The sequence below is a fragment of the Canis aureus genome, chromosome 10 (assembly GCF_053574225.1).
Source record: "Canis aureus isolate CA01 chromosome 10, VMU_Caureus_v.1.0, whole genome shotgun sequence".
NCBI lineage: Eukaryota > Metazoa > Chordata > Mammalia > Carnivora > Canidae > Canis > Canis aureus.
Window position 1 is genome coordinate 35,025,793 of NC_135620.1, and position 17,849 is coordinate 35,043,641.

Sequence of the window (17,849 nt, forward strand, 5' to 3'; positions counted from 1 at the left end):
GACTATCCATTGGAAGAAAGACAGTCTCTTCAATAAATGGTGCTGGGAAAATTGGACATCCACATGCAGAAGAATGAAACTAGACCCCTCTCTTTCACCATACACAAAGATAAACTCAAAATGGATGAAAGATCTAAATGTGAGACAAGATTCCATCAAAATCCTAGAGAAGAACACAGGCAACACCCTTTTTGAACTCAGCCACAGTAACTTCTTGCAAGATACATCCACGAAGGCAAAAGAAACAAAAGCAAAAATGAACTATTGGGACTTCATCAAGATAAGAAGCTTTTGCACAGCAAAGGATACAGTCAACAAAACTAAAAGACAACCTACAGAATGGGAGAAGATATTTGCAAATGACCTATCAGATAAAGGGCTAGTTTCCAAGATCTATAAAGAACTTCTTAAACTCAATACCAAAGAAACAAACAATCCAATCATGAAATGGGCAAAAGACATGAAAAGAAATCTCACAGAGGAAGACATAGACATGGCCAACATGCACATGAGAAAATGCTCTGCATCACTTGCCATCAGGGAAATACAAATCAAAACCACAATGAGATACCACCTCACACCAGTGAGAATGGGGAAAATTAACAAGGCAGGAAACCACAAATGTTGGAGAGGATGCGGAGAAAAGGGAATCCTCTTACACTGTTGGTGGGAATGTGAACTGGTGCAACCACTCTGGAAAACTGTGTGGAGGTTCCTCAAAGAGTTAAAAATAGATCTGCCCTATGACCCAGCAATTGCACTGTTGGGGATTTACCCCAGAGATGCAGATGCAATGAAACGCAGGGACACCTGCACCCCGATGTTTATGGCATCAATGTCCACAATAGCCAAATTGTGGAAGGAGCCTCGGTGTCCATCGAAAGATGAATGGATAAAGAAGCTGTGGTTTATGTATACAATGGAATATTACTCAGCTATTAGAAATGACAAATACCCACCATTTGCTTCAACGTGGATGGAACTGGAGGGTATTATGCTGAGTAAAGTAAGTCAGTCGGAGAAGGACAAACATTATGTGTTCTCATTCATTTGGGATTTGGGGAATATAAATAATAGTGAAAGGGAATATAAGGGAAGGGAGAAGAAATGTGTGGGAAATATCAGAAAGGGAGACAGAACGTAAAGACTGCTAACTCTGGGAAACGAACTAGTGGTGGTAGAAGGGGAGGAGGGTGGGGAGTGGGAGTGAATGGGTGACTGGCACTGGGGGTTATTCTGTATGTTGGTAAATTGAACACCAATAAAAAAATTAAAAAAAATAAAATAAAAAATAAAACATTTGTTCACTTATGTTCTTTATGTATAATTTGTGTGTGTGTGTGTACCAATCTATTGCAAAAATTCTGATTTGGAGATAGTACTAAAAATAAAGTACAGTTAACTGTTTAACAGACACCTACCATACACACTTATTCTAATGCATTTTTCCTCACTCAGATCATTAAATTATTGGGTGGCTACCATTTAAAATCAACCTAATGTTTTTACCTTCTATCAAAAACTTTGTGATAAAATATTGAGAATAGCCTATCAAAATTTTGGTCAGAGGTATAAAACTAGGCAGTCCTTAGCAAAGAGTTATCTCTTTCCTGACTTATTCAATAAAGAACACATAGATAAATGGCTATAACATGTTGTGTCTCCCTTCCAAAACCAATTTTCTACTAAAATCATGCAGTCAATATAAATGTGTGCAACAACCTTAGCAAGTCATTTGTCTCTTTTAAATCAAGACCTTTAAATATTCATTCTCTTTGGAGAATCCCCACAGATGAATGGTGTTTTGTTTTGTTTTTTGTAAAAATAACATAATGTAGGGAGAAAATATATTTCTGGAGGTATTCCTTTTTTTTTTTTTTTTAAAGATTTTATTTATTTATTTATGATAGTCACACAGAGAGAGACAGAGAGGCAGAGACACAGGCAGAGGGAGAAGCAGGCTCCATGCACCGGGAGCCCGACGTGGGACTCGATCCCGGGTCTCCAGGATCACGCCCCGGGCCAAAGGCAGGCGCCAAACCGCTGCGCCACCCAGGGATCCCTCTGGAGGTATTCCTGATAGCATCATTTATAATAGAAATAAATTTGGAATAATAAATGTTCTAAAACATAATAACAGTTATGTACATTTTGCTACAAATACAAGCTAGAATACTATAATTGAAATTGTTTTTATGATAACATTTTAAAATATGGGACAAATAATTAGCTCATAGTTAAACACAAATACATCACTAAATAAAAAACTCACCCCATATCACACTGGGATACCTACATCAGAATGCTCATAATAGCCCAAAAATGAAAATAGCCCAAATATCCATGTACAGTATAATGAATAAATAAATTGTGGAATATTCAGACAAGGGAATAGTCTGCAAAAATGTAAATGAACTATAGTTACAAGCAATAAAATGGATACAACTTACTAGTATAATTTTGAGTAAAGTACAAAATGCATAGTAAGATGCAATTATATGAAGCTAAGCAACAATGTTACTTGGAGATATGTATAAACAAGAGGTCAAATAAAAAAGTAAAAAGAAAGACATGATTATTACAATCAAGACAAAGATCAAATAGGAAACAAGGAGGTAAATCACATAAAGTTCTTCTTGTGGGTTAATAGTGTTCCATTTCTTCACATAGGCTGTGGTTACAATGACAGGTCTTTTTTAAAATTAATTGTTTTCTGTACTTTTATATTTGATGTGATATATTTTATAGTAATACATGTTTTTAAAAGGAGTCAGAATACCTATTTTCTTTTCTAACCCTGGAGGATTAGCAGAAAATGAAAATTGAACTGGGACTTGAAGAATAGAAAGAATTAACACAGGTAAAGATGGGATGAATGGAATTTCCAAAGATATGAAACTGAATGGCCAGAAGGGAAGATATAGGGGGACAAAACAGACAAGATTGGCAATACTGATGAGTATATGAGGGAAAATGGAGAGAAATTAAGCAGAAACATTACAAGCATAAGAAGCCCCTGAACACTAAGCAAATTGCTTACAACCACAGGAGTAAGGTAATGGTGTTCCCTGTGAGTAACAAACCCAAATTAATCCTCTGCTTCCCCTCTGGTTATCATCCCAATAACCCTGAACCACTGATACAACTTTAGTAATTTCCTGATCCTAGGATGGAGAGCAGTTTCACATACCCACTTGCCAAGACCACAGAATTTCAGTCCACCAGCTCTAGTTCATTCTGGTCACTCAGACTAGAGTTCTGCATGGTTCCCATATGCAGCTGTTTTCTTTGTTCCTATTGCAGCCAAAGCCCTAAGGTATTGGAGCCTTTCCTATTATGACTGCATAATTCAGGTCTCCTGTCTCCACATTCCTTCCCCAGCTCCAAGTGCCTAGTAGGTCCTCATCCCCCTGACGGCCCTGCTACTGAGGCTCAGCCTCTGGATAACATGGGCCTGGTGCCTGCTGCTCAGTAAGTCTGGCTGGACAAAGTGTGGACTAGTTTCATGATTTAGTTGTACCTGCATGTCCAACTGTAAGAATAGAAATGATACTTGTTCAACAAATAAAAGTGGAGATGAAAGTCAAGGGCTATATGTATACAGAATTAATGTTACCAGTTTTCTTTCCTAATTTTATGCTAAAATACTAACATTGTTATCCCTAGAAGCGATGGAAAAACTGAATAAATATATGTTGCAATTATCAAGTATTGGGTGTTTTTTAAATAAAAAAAATTCATTTTCCAGAAGAAACAAAATCATACTTGCCTAGATATTTAATAAAACTTCTGTTTTTTTTTTTTCTTTTGAAAGGTAAGCCATGTAGCATTTATAAGGAGAATGGCCATGGCCATGGCCACCCTTGAGGAGGGCTGGGGGCTCAGGGACATCACTGCTTTAAGGACATCTTCCCTGTCTGCGTAATGTTGCTGGTGGGAAGCAGGCAGGTTCTGGCAGCTAGGGCTCCAGCGGTGTGTGGTGGCCAGGTCGCACACCCATGAGTCCCCACGTGGCAGCGGCCAGGTTGTGGTCCTGGGCCTGGGCTGCCTAGATCCACACCAATGATTCTGAGTCATGTGTCAGGTTTTCTGGGGCTGCTTTTTCATTCAGATGGTCTTCTGTCATTATGCTCTCCATGCAAGTGACCAGAATGAAGAGACCCCACAGCACAACACAAAACCAAAAACCCATGAATTCATTTTTTAAAGTCTTGGGAATTAAAAAAATTAAAATAAAAAAAAATAAAGTCTTGGGAATTTACATTTTAGCTAAATGATATTTTTACTGACTTAAAAAAAAAAAAAGAAATGAAGAGCCTTTCATTTCCAGATACTTTGTTTTTAATATCTTTTCCCAGGAAAATAATCATAAAGTAGGGTGGTGCAAGGCAATTAAAATCGTTTTGGCTATAAATTATCCCTCCAGAGACAATGATTTGCAGTGATACATCTGTTTTCATAAATACTGACTGTAATAACATTGCATTACTGAATTCTCTTCTATGTAAATATTTGTTCCAACCCAACTTATCCTGAGTTACTCCCACTAAAGCTGCTATTGATGTGTGCTGCTCAGAAACTTCAGTTTTTGATATGTCTCTGTTCTCTAGGTCCTTAACTGTTGCATGAGCTAGTGTACAATCCAAGGGATTTGTCAAATTTTAATTACTTCATTTCATCGGCTGTATATTATTAAAGTATAATACTTTGCCTCTGGCTGTTTTCTGTGCAAAACTGTAAAGCCATTCCAATTTCTAAATGGGAATATAAATAACTCTCTAACTGTATTTGCTTATGTATTAGTATTAGCCCAGAGTCTTTAACTTCAAATAATTGGCAGTTATTCAGTCTAGCTAAAGCAAAGGAAAAAAAAAAAAGAGAGAATTCAGGCAATCGTCAGAGGACAGGAGAAACATCAAGAACTTTGATGGAATTCTCAATTTCCTTTAAATATATCTCTCTGTGAAAACTGGCTTTATTTGCTTCTAAATACACACAGGAGAATATAGATGCTCTACACTCCTGAGTTCTGCAGAATTCAATTTATTGTCTCTTAGTCTCTATTCTCAATTTTCAAGAGAGGGAAAATTGTTAACCCAATTCCTCCACAGTGTTAAATGCTGAACATTATAAGGAGTCAAAACAAACCTAGCTGATGGAAAGCAATCCCTTTAAAAAGGGGTGGGAAGTGGTTTTGTAAGAAGGCCAAATACTTTAAATATTTATTAAATATATTTAACTATAAGCTATTTTATCCAAAATGAGCCTTTTGGTTCTTAAAATAGATATCTACACTGTTAGTACTACATTTTGACCTCAATTTGAATCCAGGTCTGGAGTCTGAGAAGGGGCCTGTGAACCTAAATAGATATATTTTGTAATAATTTGTCCCTTTAGGAGAAAGCACAAAAGACTTTCTGATCTACCTTGCGATTCTGTTCCCTCAGGGAACTTTGGCATGTACAACGTGTAGCTATTCAAGGCTGCTGCTTCAATTCTCATACACAGGCTCACTAAACAGGTAGACAATTTGAAACAAAAGCCAGGAATGTATGTTATGAGAAAGCTGTGTAACTATTGATGAAAACAATGTGCAATTCATTCCTCTTATTAATGAGCCATTTCCCCTTCAAGCAAATTATTTCACCGATGTATGATAATGAAGGGCTTCAATCAGACCTTCTTGACAAATTGGACACATTGTTGGACAGGTGCCACTGTCTTAGAAATAAACAGAAGACTTTCTCAGGAGAGCTTTCTCACAAAGCAACCTGGAGAGAGAACACACAATTCCATCAGTCCCAAATTATCTGATGTGAAACTTCACAAGACCACCTTATAGGACCAAAAAGACAAGAAGGTATTTGGGCAGAAAAGGAAAACTAAGACTTACAGAGGACAAAGTCAGAGATTAATTTAATTAGTGGAAGGAGATATTGACAAGACATATAGTACATAAAACAGAAATTAGAAAGATTATTCTCCTGAACTTTATTTCTCACTTTTATAAAATCTATAGTTAAAAGGCAGAAAATTCAGAAAGATGATGTCAGTCATCAGTACAGAAAAGTAATCCTACTGAAAAAACTCAGTTCAGAATGCACTGCTTAAAAATACCAGAACATATTTAAAACAAACATATTTGGATGGATTAAAATTCTTATGTCATATGAGCAACAGGATAAATTTAAGAAAATCGTCTTTCCTCTGACTCCAAAATTACCAGACATTTTTCAGCAAAGTATTCTCTTTATTGTAACACCATTTAGAAGGTGAGGAATAGATAGCTATGGGACAAAAGTGAAAGAAATATCTGAAATTCTACCAATGGGGGAGAAAAGATCACAGTGTTATAATACTTTAAAAAAAGAAGTAGAGGGGATTCCTGGGTGGCTCTGTCAGTTGGACGTCCAACTCTGTGATTTTGGCTCAGGTCGTGATCTCAAAGGTCATGGAATCAAGCCCATGTTGGGCTCTGTGCTCAGTGGGGAGTCTGCCTGAGATTTTCTCTCTCTCTCTCCCCCCTGCCCCCCCCCACACAGTCTCTTTCTCTCAAATAAATAAATAAATCTTAAGAAAAAGAGTAGAAGAGGGAGAGGAAAGGAGAGAGGGAGAAAGAAAAGGAGGGAGGAAGGGCAAGAAAGCAAGGAAGGAAGGGATGGAGGAAAGAGTAGTGAAAATTTTGCCTTATTGCTATGAGAAGTCCCACAACCAATATCAATTTGGCTGCTTCTGCCTTTACTCTGTTCCATTTTATAAGATTTTATGGCTTTAATCACTTTAGGGAAGGAAGTACAATAAAAGAGCAGTGTGATTTTCTAAATACACAGACTCCAATATTCCTATGAGATCTCTCTCAGGATTTTGGAATAGAGATCCATGACTATTTTATGAAAGCATCCACTAAAGAGAGTTCATCTGTTACTCTGATTATTACGACCAGTATTACACTGTGCCAGGCGGTATCAAGGTACTAAACCACAAAATGAATACTGTTTAATATGTGCTTTGGCAATCATGCAGACTCAAACTAAGATACTTAATTCAGATTACATTCTACTTGTGTCGTTGGTCCCATGATTCTATCATTGTCACCACTGAGGTATAAAATATCAATTTTTTAGCTCATGGGAATTTCAGCTTTACATCAAGAACAATGTTTAAATATTTTAATGTCCAGTGTAAAGAAACTAATTCCTTCCTTTCACCCCAATGACCTCACTCCTGGACAAAATAAAGGAGAACTGATTGCACTCTACCCTGGCATAGAGAATTAATTCCCAGTGAAATGATGGTAAAATGAGAAGTTTCCACAATAACATTTTATCTTTCTTCTACGTTGTGTTATGATTGCTGGAAGACCACTTTGGATCCAATCTTCCCAAACTCTGAAAAACATTCTGCCACAAAAACTGCATTATCTTCCTACCTGACCGGATGTTTTAGAACCAGAATCCAGAACTGTTATGGGCTATACCACCACTTCAGTTGCAAATAGACTGTGCTGTTTTCCTAATGCACAAGTTATTATGTAGATGGGAAATGTTAAGAAATGATTTTTAGAGGACTATTGGTATTTGTAGCAACTGGTTTCTGCACTGAATTAAGGGTCCTTTGTGTGGGACAGTTCCGTCTCATTTATTTTTGTATCTTCAACCTCTACCCAAACACTTGACACACAGTAAGAGCTCAACAAATAATGAAAGAACAAATGGACACCTTGTGAAGCATCATATGGAAAGAGGAGACCCTTCACTGCTCTTCCGCTAGACAGTGATACCAGTTAGGAAGATAAAGTACAGTTTAAGGGCACCCCCGGTGGCTCAGCGGTTTAGCACCACCTTCAGCCCAGGGCATGCTCTTGGAGACCTAGGATCCAGTCCCATGTCAGGCTCCCTGCGTGGAGCCTGTTTCTCCCTCTGCCTGTGTGTCTGCCTCTCTCTCTGTGTGTCTCTCTCGAATAAATAAATAATTTTTTAAAAAAGTACAGTTTAAATTGAGTTTGGATTTTCTGTTTTGGCCACAGACCAACACCACGAAGAAATAGCACACTTACAAGGGTACTTGAAGTCAAATCCCAGAATTAAGACTAAGTTAAGGAATGCCTGGGTGGTTCAGTGGTTGAGCATCTGCCTTCAGCCCAGGGCGTGTTCCTGGAGTCCCGGGATTGAGTCCCACATCAGGCTTCCTGCATGGAACCTGCTTCTCCCTCTGCCTGTGTCTCTGCCTCTTCTCTCTGTGTCTCTCATGGATTAAAAAAAAAAAAAAAGACTAAGTTAAGTATGATGAATTAATAAGGCATTTAAACTAAGCTTGATTACTATAGCAATATATTATTAATAGAAAATATGTAACCTAATTGTCTAATAATTGGGAAATGCTTCACTATATTGGGACGCATCAATGAAACGATGAAGTGAAAAACTATACACTCTCTTAGTTTTTCCAGAACATAGGGGAAAATGTAAACAAATGTGCAAAACAACACAGGAAAGAAAAGAGAATGCTAAAGCTGGATGAATACATGTTGAGGGCAGAGGGTTTCAGGGCTTCCTCCTTCAAAGAATAAGACCTGGGGCACCTATTGTGCATCGGAATCAATGACCTGGACGAGTACAGGAGAGGGGTGAAATAGACAGTAAATTAAAGTGCTTTTATATTACATAATGCTGAAACATTAAAATGTCGAAATTTCAACCTAAAATAAATCTACCACATGCAAATTCTTCTTAAAAATTGGGTGATATTATACATTTTCTTTATGCCAAATACTGCTACAGATTCCGGGAATTTGGTGGTAAACAAGACAGACCATAGCACCAGTATGAAGAGAGCCTACTTTTTTTTTTTTTTTGAAGAAAGCCTACTTATACAAGTAACTAACCTTATTAATATTGTAGTAAGTGCTTTGAAGAATACATAATTAGTTATAAAAATGTATAAATTGCAAGCCTAATCTACTATGAGGCTTCCTAAACAAGTGGCATTTAAGTTGAAGTGAACAAGAGTTAGCCAGCATGAGATGGAGCAATTAAGGAAGCATTTCAGGCACATTTCTTTTGTTTCCTGTTGTCTCTTACCACGTAGGTTAGTGCCAGGTACATAGTATATACTCAATAAATATTTATTAGATGAATGAATGATTGAATGATAAATTCTAAGATGGTTTGAAAAAGCCCTAAGCTAAAAGGATGATGTTGGAAGCAAACCTTCAAAGAATAAGCAGATTGTCATCACTAGCAAGTACATGTGGAAATAAATTCAAGAAATAGTGTGAAAGGCACCATTAATCAAGTACTAAAGTCTGAACAGCTTGAATCATTTCTGCTCAGAATCACAATCTTCAGAGTCCAGCAATTTTTCACAGCCCATACATTAAGTAAATCTACAGTTTAAAAAGTTGTATCTCCTACATAGATGCTATGCAACTCTAAGTAATGGATCATCCTTTATGTAAATCAGCTCAATCCAGTAATTCCATTTACCTTTGAGTAAACTGTATCATGCACTGTTTATGAATGGTTAAGGCTTGGATAGAAATGTTTTTATTTTCTTTCAGTCTAGCATAGGCTGACCACTGACCAAGACAGAGAGCTTTGGTGTTGCGTAATTCTGAAATCACTTTGCCGAATTGTTTAACTTGGACAGAAATTTAAGGTTTAGCACAAACTCATTTTGATGAGTGATTCAGGATTGCAACCTTTTCTTTTCTATGATTACATTGTCTCCACTAAAGAACCACCCTCACCCACAGAGTCAATTTTTTAGTGACTTCAGTTCTTGCAATTGAAAGGAAAAAAAAAAACTGGGACCCTACTTAAATTGTTGTTTACTTTCAGGCTTTATAATCATCTAAATGAGAATTCCTTGTTTTAACCATTTAATCATGCTGTTTCTAAGGAAGCATGGTATAACTTGAAATATTAATTTTGTTAATTGGTATTATTTGCCTTTCACATCCAATAAATCATAAATACCAGCAAGATCTATAGAAAAATCATAATATCTTTTAATCATTTATTTGATGAATAAGTTACTAACAAATTAACCTCTTAGCAAATAGGTTATTTGTTACGACATGTACGGGGTGCTCCTAAAGCCAAGCACCATGTCTTATACATTTCTAAATGATTTTAAATTCAGTTTTAATGTGTCTGATACACATTCATTTCCTAAATACAGCCTATTTCTCATTGAACAACTTTTTAAAATCTATTTTTAGGAGCACCTGGGTGGCTCAGACATTTGAGTGTCCAACTCTTGATTTTGGCTCAGGTCATGATCTCAGGGTCCTGGGATTGAACCCAGGTTGGGCTCCACGCTCAGTAGGAAGTCTACTTGAGATTTCTCTCTCTCTCTCCCTCTCTCTCTCTTTCTCCTTCTGCCCCTCCCCCTTCCTCTAAAATAAATAAATAAATAAATAAATAAATAAATAAATAAATAAATCTTAAAAAATAAAATCTACTTTTACTTATCATTCTTTTTCATGTCAGGTCCCACATTCACATGAACTCACTGATTAAATTAATCTATACATATAAAGCTCTAAAAACTATTGGGCATAGAAAAAGCACTAAAAAATATTGCTACTTAGTCTTCACATATATAAGAATATCTTACAAGGTGGGTATTATTTTCCATACCACAAATGAGGACACAGTGTTCCATGAGGTGAAGCATGGAAGTTGCATGGAAGCAACTTGCCCAAAGGTACCCAGCCAGTATGTGTCTGAAAGCAGGTGTGTCTCCTCTCAAGCAACCACCTCTCACCACACATGATTTCAGAATATTCCTGGACCAGGTTTTGTGGCTCATCAAAAAAAATATATATATATATGCACTGAAAATTCAGAAACCTAAGCCCAGTTCAAACATTGCATAAGTAGTCTGTGTGGACAGAATATTGACTTGTTCTTGAGGAAATGAAGTCATTAGGATAAGAAACACAGTATGCAGAAACTGCCATAAAACCAAAGGAGAATCTGGCATGTGTGTGGCCTGTCTCATGGCACAGACCGTTTGAGGGGGCTTATTCCTTTAGCACATTTACCAAGTATTAGCTTTGTGTGAGGCCCTGTGCTGACACACTGGCAATCAGATCAAGTCAGGTATGTCAGAGGTGCTACCTGCCCTTGGGAAGCAGGCACTAATAGCAAAACACAGACCAAAATAAACAAATAACTACAAACTGGGATATTTTGCTTGAAGAAAAACAGGATGCTGAAAGACACTCTGTTATGACTTTAGCTGTTCAGTCTTTATAATTTTCCAATTTGCATGCTAACTTTTCAGAGATAATTAATGCTGTTCACAACCACAAAAGGTATATCATGAGAAGTAGAAACTGCCTCATAAGTACAATGGTATATATATATGTGTGTGTGTGTGTGTAATTTATTATTTAAATAAATAAATAAAGATTTTATTTATTTATTCATCACACACACACACACACACACACACACACACACACACACAGAATGGCAGAGATACAGGCAGAGGGAGAAGCAGGCCCTGTGCAAAGAACCCGATGTGAAACTCCATCCCTGATCCCGGCCAGGATCATGCCCTGAACTGAAGGCAGACACTCAACTGCTGAGCCACCCAGGCGTCTCAGTACAATGATATTTAAAATTATTTTCAAAAATTCATTAATACAATCCATCATATTCATAGGTTAAAAACAAAATATCACATGGTCTTAAGAGATTCCGAAAATAATCTTTAAAATATATCATCTCTACATAAAAAAAAAACTCAAGCTATATTCCACTAAATGACTTCTCTTAAACTAATGAAAGAGTATACCTAGAAGAGTAGTTCTCAGACTTTCATTTGCCTAAGAATAACCTAGGAGGGCTTATGAGAACAGATTTCTGGGATCATCCCCCTTTCCTTCCGACTTTCTGATTCAGTAGGTCAGAGATGGGGCTTGAAAATTTGAATTTGTAATGGGTTCCCAGGTGATGTTGATCCTGCTGGTCCACAACACTGGTCATACACTTAGATCCAGTGGTCCATACTCTTAATTATAAAATATCAGAAGCACTCACTATGAAGTTAGGATCAAAATAAGAATTCTCAATTCTATTTATCATTTAGAGATTCTAAGTAGAATAATAAGAAAAAGGGTACCTGAGTGGCTCTGTCAGTTAGGCATCTGCCTTCAGCTTGGGTCATGATCCTAGGGGCCTGGAATCGAGCCCTACCTCGGGCTCCCTGTTCAGTGGAGAGTCTGCATCTCCCTTTCTGTCTCCCTCTACCTCTCCCCCTGCTTGTGCTTACTCTTTCTCAAATAAATAAATAAAATCTTTTAAAAAATTAAAAAGAATAAGGAAAGTAAAAGTATGAAGAGGTTCAAAAATTGAAAAACAAAAACATTTGTCTTTATTTGCAGGCAATATGCTAAACCACATATACAATCCAAAATATTGACTTAGTAAATAAAAATACTTCATGTACCTGTATGTGTATGTGTGTGCATCTATATGCTAGGAAGAACCAATAAAAAAGTAAGTATATGTTTTATGTAAAATTGCTTCAAAAATCAAACTACTTAGGGATATAGCAAAAAAAAAATGAGTGGAAAATCTATATGTAGAAAGTTTAAAAAAATGTACTAAAGCATATGAAAGAGGACCTATGAAAGTAATGGAGAGATAGACAATATTAATGATGTTATTAAATTATGAATTTAATTAATCAAAATTTAAAGCAATACCAATCAACATCTCAATAGAGTCTTTCATAGAATGTAGCAAGTTAACCTTAAAATCATTTGGAAGAATAAGAAACCAAAATGTAAGAAAGTTTGGACAAAGAGTTAGAAGGAAATACAAAAATTATAACTATGGATATAAACAGATCAATAGAGCAAACTAGAGAGCCCAGAAATACACACATAGACAAATGAAAACTTTATATTTGAAAGAGGGACATTAGAAAGTGCTGACTTTTTCAATACATGATGAAAAAAAGGTTTCCTATAAGGAGTTAAATTTAAAACTTACAAAAGAAAAAAAATACAGTATTTTTATAAGCTTGGTTTAGGGAAAGATGTCCTACATAAAATACAAAAAAATACCAATCAGAAATTTAAAATAACATTTTCAATAACATACATTTCAAATTTCAAAACAAAAGATCCATAAGCAGAATTAGAAGTCAAACAACAGCAGTGAGTCAAGATTTATTTAAATAAAAATAACTAACGAAGGATCACAACTAGAATTCTAACTAATCAACAAAAAGAAGAGAAGCAACAAGAAAAATCATCAAAGGCTACGAATAGTCACTTGACAGAATAGGAAACCAGGATAAGATGATCAATAAACTTGTCAAATGATATTCCCTGGTAGTGAGGGAAACAGAAATAAAATAATAACAGATAATTTCCTACCTCTCAGATTTATGAAACTTTATAAGAAGCCTAGAAATTCCAGGTGTTGGAGAGGGTATGAAGAAACGGTATCTCTCTCATCCTGGTAGAAGTATAAATTGGTACAGATACTGTGAGGAGCAATTTGACTTTATCTATTGTGCATATCCAAGAGAAATAAGTTAATGCTGACACACATGAAAATGATGACACACATAAAGGATGTTCCATGTAGTACCAATAGCAATAGCAAATATAATGAAATAATTTGTTATCATCAATAGTGGGATGAATAAATCATGGGGAAATTATGTAATGAACAGTATACAACTATCCACTAGATATCCCTACTAGTATTGATAAATACGGTCTTGAGTGTGTGTGGGGGGGGGAGGTCAAATTCCAAAATTAGATCATTTGAAGATGTTTTGAAAGCCTATAAATTAATATAACATAGTGTAACATAAATATGACAATCAGACCTAGAGGGTTACCCGCCCACTTCATAACAGTGATCCCATTTGGGAGAGGGAAGGTAAGCTCAAAGTATCCAACTGTATTCTCAATATAGTGCCTTATAAAGCTTGCATTTATCAGCCAGCTTACCATGAAGGTGCATTAGTAAAGACTGCAGTGTCTCAAATAAATAAACAATTCCTTTCTGCTTTATTGATGTTGGGGACTTGATACACTTTTTAAAAGACCTCAGCTCTTTCCTCTTAGAATTTTCTTTGGGAAAATTCAGTGAAGTAGAACCCATCCATAACCACTAAAGTTGGCAAAGTGCCTTGATGAACATTTTTACCATATTGTGATGAACTTCTGGTAGTTTTGTTAATCTAATTGCAAGAAAATGTCATTCTCTTAAAGGAAATATTTGGTTTCACCAGACTGTAAATCTGTATTTGCTATTCTAAGTGACTGGTTCAAACTGAACTCCAGTACCTGGTTCATAATAATTAACTGGAGATAAACCATTTTGAATCACAGTCGTTTGGCTATTCTCTACGAGACACTGTTAATATTAAAATACTCAATGGCACCTGCTTAGCACGTTTGCCTTCATATGCTATTTCCAGTTTCTTTGTAAGTTTGCCAAGTGTTTTCAAATGAGTCCCCTGGGAAAATGACCTATCAGTAATTTTTTTCCTGCATTTTCTCAGGCTGATAGGAGAGCAGTTCTTTGATCATGCTGAGGGTTGCACTTCTTAGTTTTCTAAGTACAGAGAAACCTTATGTTTGTGCAGCTAGGCAGAGCTTTGTGCCAGCACTGGATATTTTTGTGTCTTACATAAAGCTTAAAAGCTGAAATCATGATCTACAGGTTAGAGGAATAGAGAGTGTCTCAATGTTGTAACTAAAATTGTGCTAGGCACTTTATACTTCATCCTTTAGAATTTTATCCTTTCATACTATGCTCTTTTCCCATTACTTTTTTCAGCTAAAGGTTCCTCCCTTCCCACTCAACCTCCTCCCACCTACCCCCATTCACAAAAGTACACAGAAAATCATTATGGGTCTTTCGCAGACAGGGGAATATTTTGTTTCCATTATCTGAGTTAAAAATCTAATAGTAATAAAGTCATCATTTTCAGCGATCTAAGATAAAAGTAATCCCCTTTTCTTTGTTTCTTAGAGTGGTAGGAGAACAATGTTATATAGAAGTGTCGTGCCCTCACAATGATGGAAAACATTAGAGGAATGGATTTCACATCAGGAAATCTAGAGAGGAAAAATCCCTTCCTCTGGGATGGTGTTAAGTTTCTTTTTCCAGAGAGGCAAAAGATCTACTAATTAATATGAAAGCAAAGCCAGGATTCCTGTGACAGCAGTGAAGTTCATTCATTTATTTTCTCCTAGGCAGAGAAAGAAATCTGACAAATTAATTCTAATTTGGAGGGAGAGTCAGATTTAATTTTCTGATTGAATTTTCCTAATAATTTGAGTATATTTATATTTAGAAATAAATCAATTTCAATTTAAAAATTTGTATAATTTTTTGATGCTGATCCCTCATAACATCATTGACAATTGGCTTCCCCACCTGTGAAGTGTGGCTGGTTTTCCCTACCTTAGAGAATTATTCCAAAGATCAGCTGTTGGAAGAAAAAAGGCTGATGTAGGAAAGGAAAATTCAACAGGCATTTAGGGGGTCACTGAAATGTGATTATCATGATGAAGAGGAGGGTGGGCTCTGTTGGACTTAGGATGAGCACGTATACTCAGAAAAGTATTTCATTTCAATACTTAAAAAATTGTTAAGACTGGGATCCCTGGGTGGCGCAGCGGTTTGGCGCCTGCCTTTGGCCTGGGGCACGATCCTGGAGACCCAGGATCGAATCCCACGTCGGGCTCCCGGTGCATGGAGCCTGCTTCTCCCTCTGCCTGTGTCTCTGCCTCTCTCTCTCTCTCTGTGACTATCATAAATAAATAAAAAATTAAAAAAAAATTAAAAAAAATTGTTAAGACTGTGCCAAAGGAAAAAGAAATACAGTTCTCTGACAGTTTCCAAATTCCCAAATGATACTCTGCAGCCCCTGCATTAATAAAAGAATGGAAAAAAAAAAAAAAGAATGGGCTCTGATTTCAGACAGTCTAATGAGTTTGAAATTACCTCAAAATACAGGATACTACCTAGGTCTTAAGTGATTTAGGGGAGTTACTTACTTTCTCCTTCTCCCCTTTATTGAGAGATAAAGGACACAGAACATTGTATAAGGTGTGCAATGTGTTGAATTGATACATTTATAAATTGCAAAATGATTACCACCATGGCCTTAACTATCACCTCCATCCCCCCACATAGATACCACTGATTTTTTGTGGTGAGAACATTTAAGATCTACTCCTAGCAGCATTCAAGTAGATGATACAACATTGTTAACTATTATCATGCTATACATTAGATCCCCAAATTTGATTTGTATAAAATGGATTTTACCTCTGACCAATATGTCCAATTTCCCCCACTTCCCAGGCCCTGGTAACTACCACTCCATTCTGTTTCTTTTGAGTTTGTCTTTTTTAGATTCCACATCTGAGTGATATCATACAGTATTTGTCTTTGGATGTCTGACTTGGAAGTTAATTTCTTTCAGGCTTGATCTCCTCTAAACGATAACACTATAAAATAATGTTTCCACACTGAAACAAAATGATAATAGTATCTCCCTCCTAGGGCACTTCTGAGACTACCATGTGCATCACTTATGCACATCTTAGCTCCTCAATAAATGTATTTGTTTTTCTTGCCTCATGAGAGTGCTTTGTACATAATAATGTTCCACACAGACATAAGGAGTGTTTGATTTGTTTTACTATCATTTGCTGTATGATATTTAAATAATAAACTACAAATATCAAATTTTAAAAGTTCACTTAAACCAATCACTTCCAGTGTAAAGATGAAGAGACATTTTTAACAGGTATAATTATCTTACATGTAGATAAATATGTATTTAATTACTATATTTTTATGGGATACAGCCTTGTGAATACTATCAACAAAAAGGTATTTTATTCTGTCACAAGTAATTTCAAAACTATATGACAGAAATATTCATATGGACTCATGTTATTTTCTATAAAAATATAAGTAACTCACAACCCATATATTAGTCATTTCTGCATTTTACATTGTTTTTATAGCTTTTAATATTTAATACAGTGTTTACTTTCGCATGTTTGGAACTTTGTTAAAATGGAACCACATTGTATATATTCTGTATCTACTTCTTTCACTCAACACTGTGTTGATAGAATCCTTCCATGTCAATGTGTATAGTTGTAATTTCTTCACTTATAATACAACATTATAATGTATCTATACACCATGATTTATTTATCCAATCTGTATTAGATGAACATTCGGCTTGTTTCCATTAGGGCTATTGTATCAGAGTTGTTCTGAAAATTTCTGTGTAAGTTTCCAGGTAAGTGTGAATAAGAATTCCTCTGAAGTATGGATCAAGAGTGGAATTACAGAGTCATAAGGAATATACATCTTCAAATTTACTGGAAAATGTCAAACTATTTTCCACATTGGCACTGTGGCAGATGAGAATTCCGCATGTTCCACATCCTCAACAATATTTGATATGGTCAACCATTTTTTATCCAGATCCATACTGCAGTTAGAGGAATCTTTTCAGAACTTTAATTGAATACATCCTTGCTCTCAACTCTTCAAGGGAGCCCCTTATTGTCAGAATAACATCTCAAATCTCCGGTCTAAACTAAAGGCCATGGTTTATATGATGCCAATTATTAGACATTTAAATTTTGCTAGCTCTATGGATGAATAATTGTATGCTATAATGGTTTTGATTTGCATTTCCCTGATTACTAACTAAAGTAAATACCATTTCCTTAGTTTATTGGCTATTTGCACTTTCTTTTTTGCAAAGTATGTGATTACATTTTTTATTGTTTTTCTGTTGGGCTGTTTGACTGATTCTCATATCTTTATATG

General features: G+C 36.0%; 1 long non-coding RNA gene across 2 annotated transcripts in view; it reads right to left on the bottom strand.

Moving 5' to 3' along the window:
* The window catches only part of LOC144321645 (uncharacterized), a 123,429-nt gene extending 120,138 nt beyond the window's left edge, over positions 1–3,291 (bottom strand). Inside the window, exon 1 of one of the 2 annotated variants that reach the window (XR_013387237.1) lies at positions 3,191–3,291. This is a non-coding gene — a long non-coding RNA (uncharacterized LOC144321645). The remainder of the gene's footprint in view (positions 1–3,190) is intronic. The other variant, XR_013387238.1, reaches the window with a different exon arrangement.
* Positions 3,292–17,849: the final 14,558 nt, after the last annotated feature.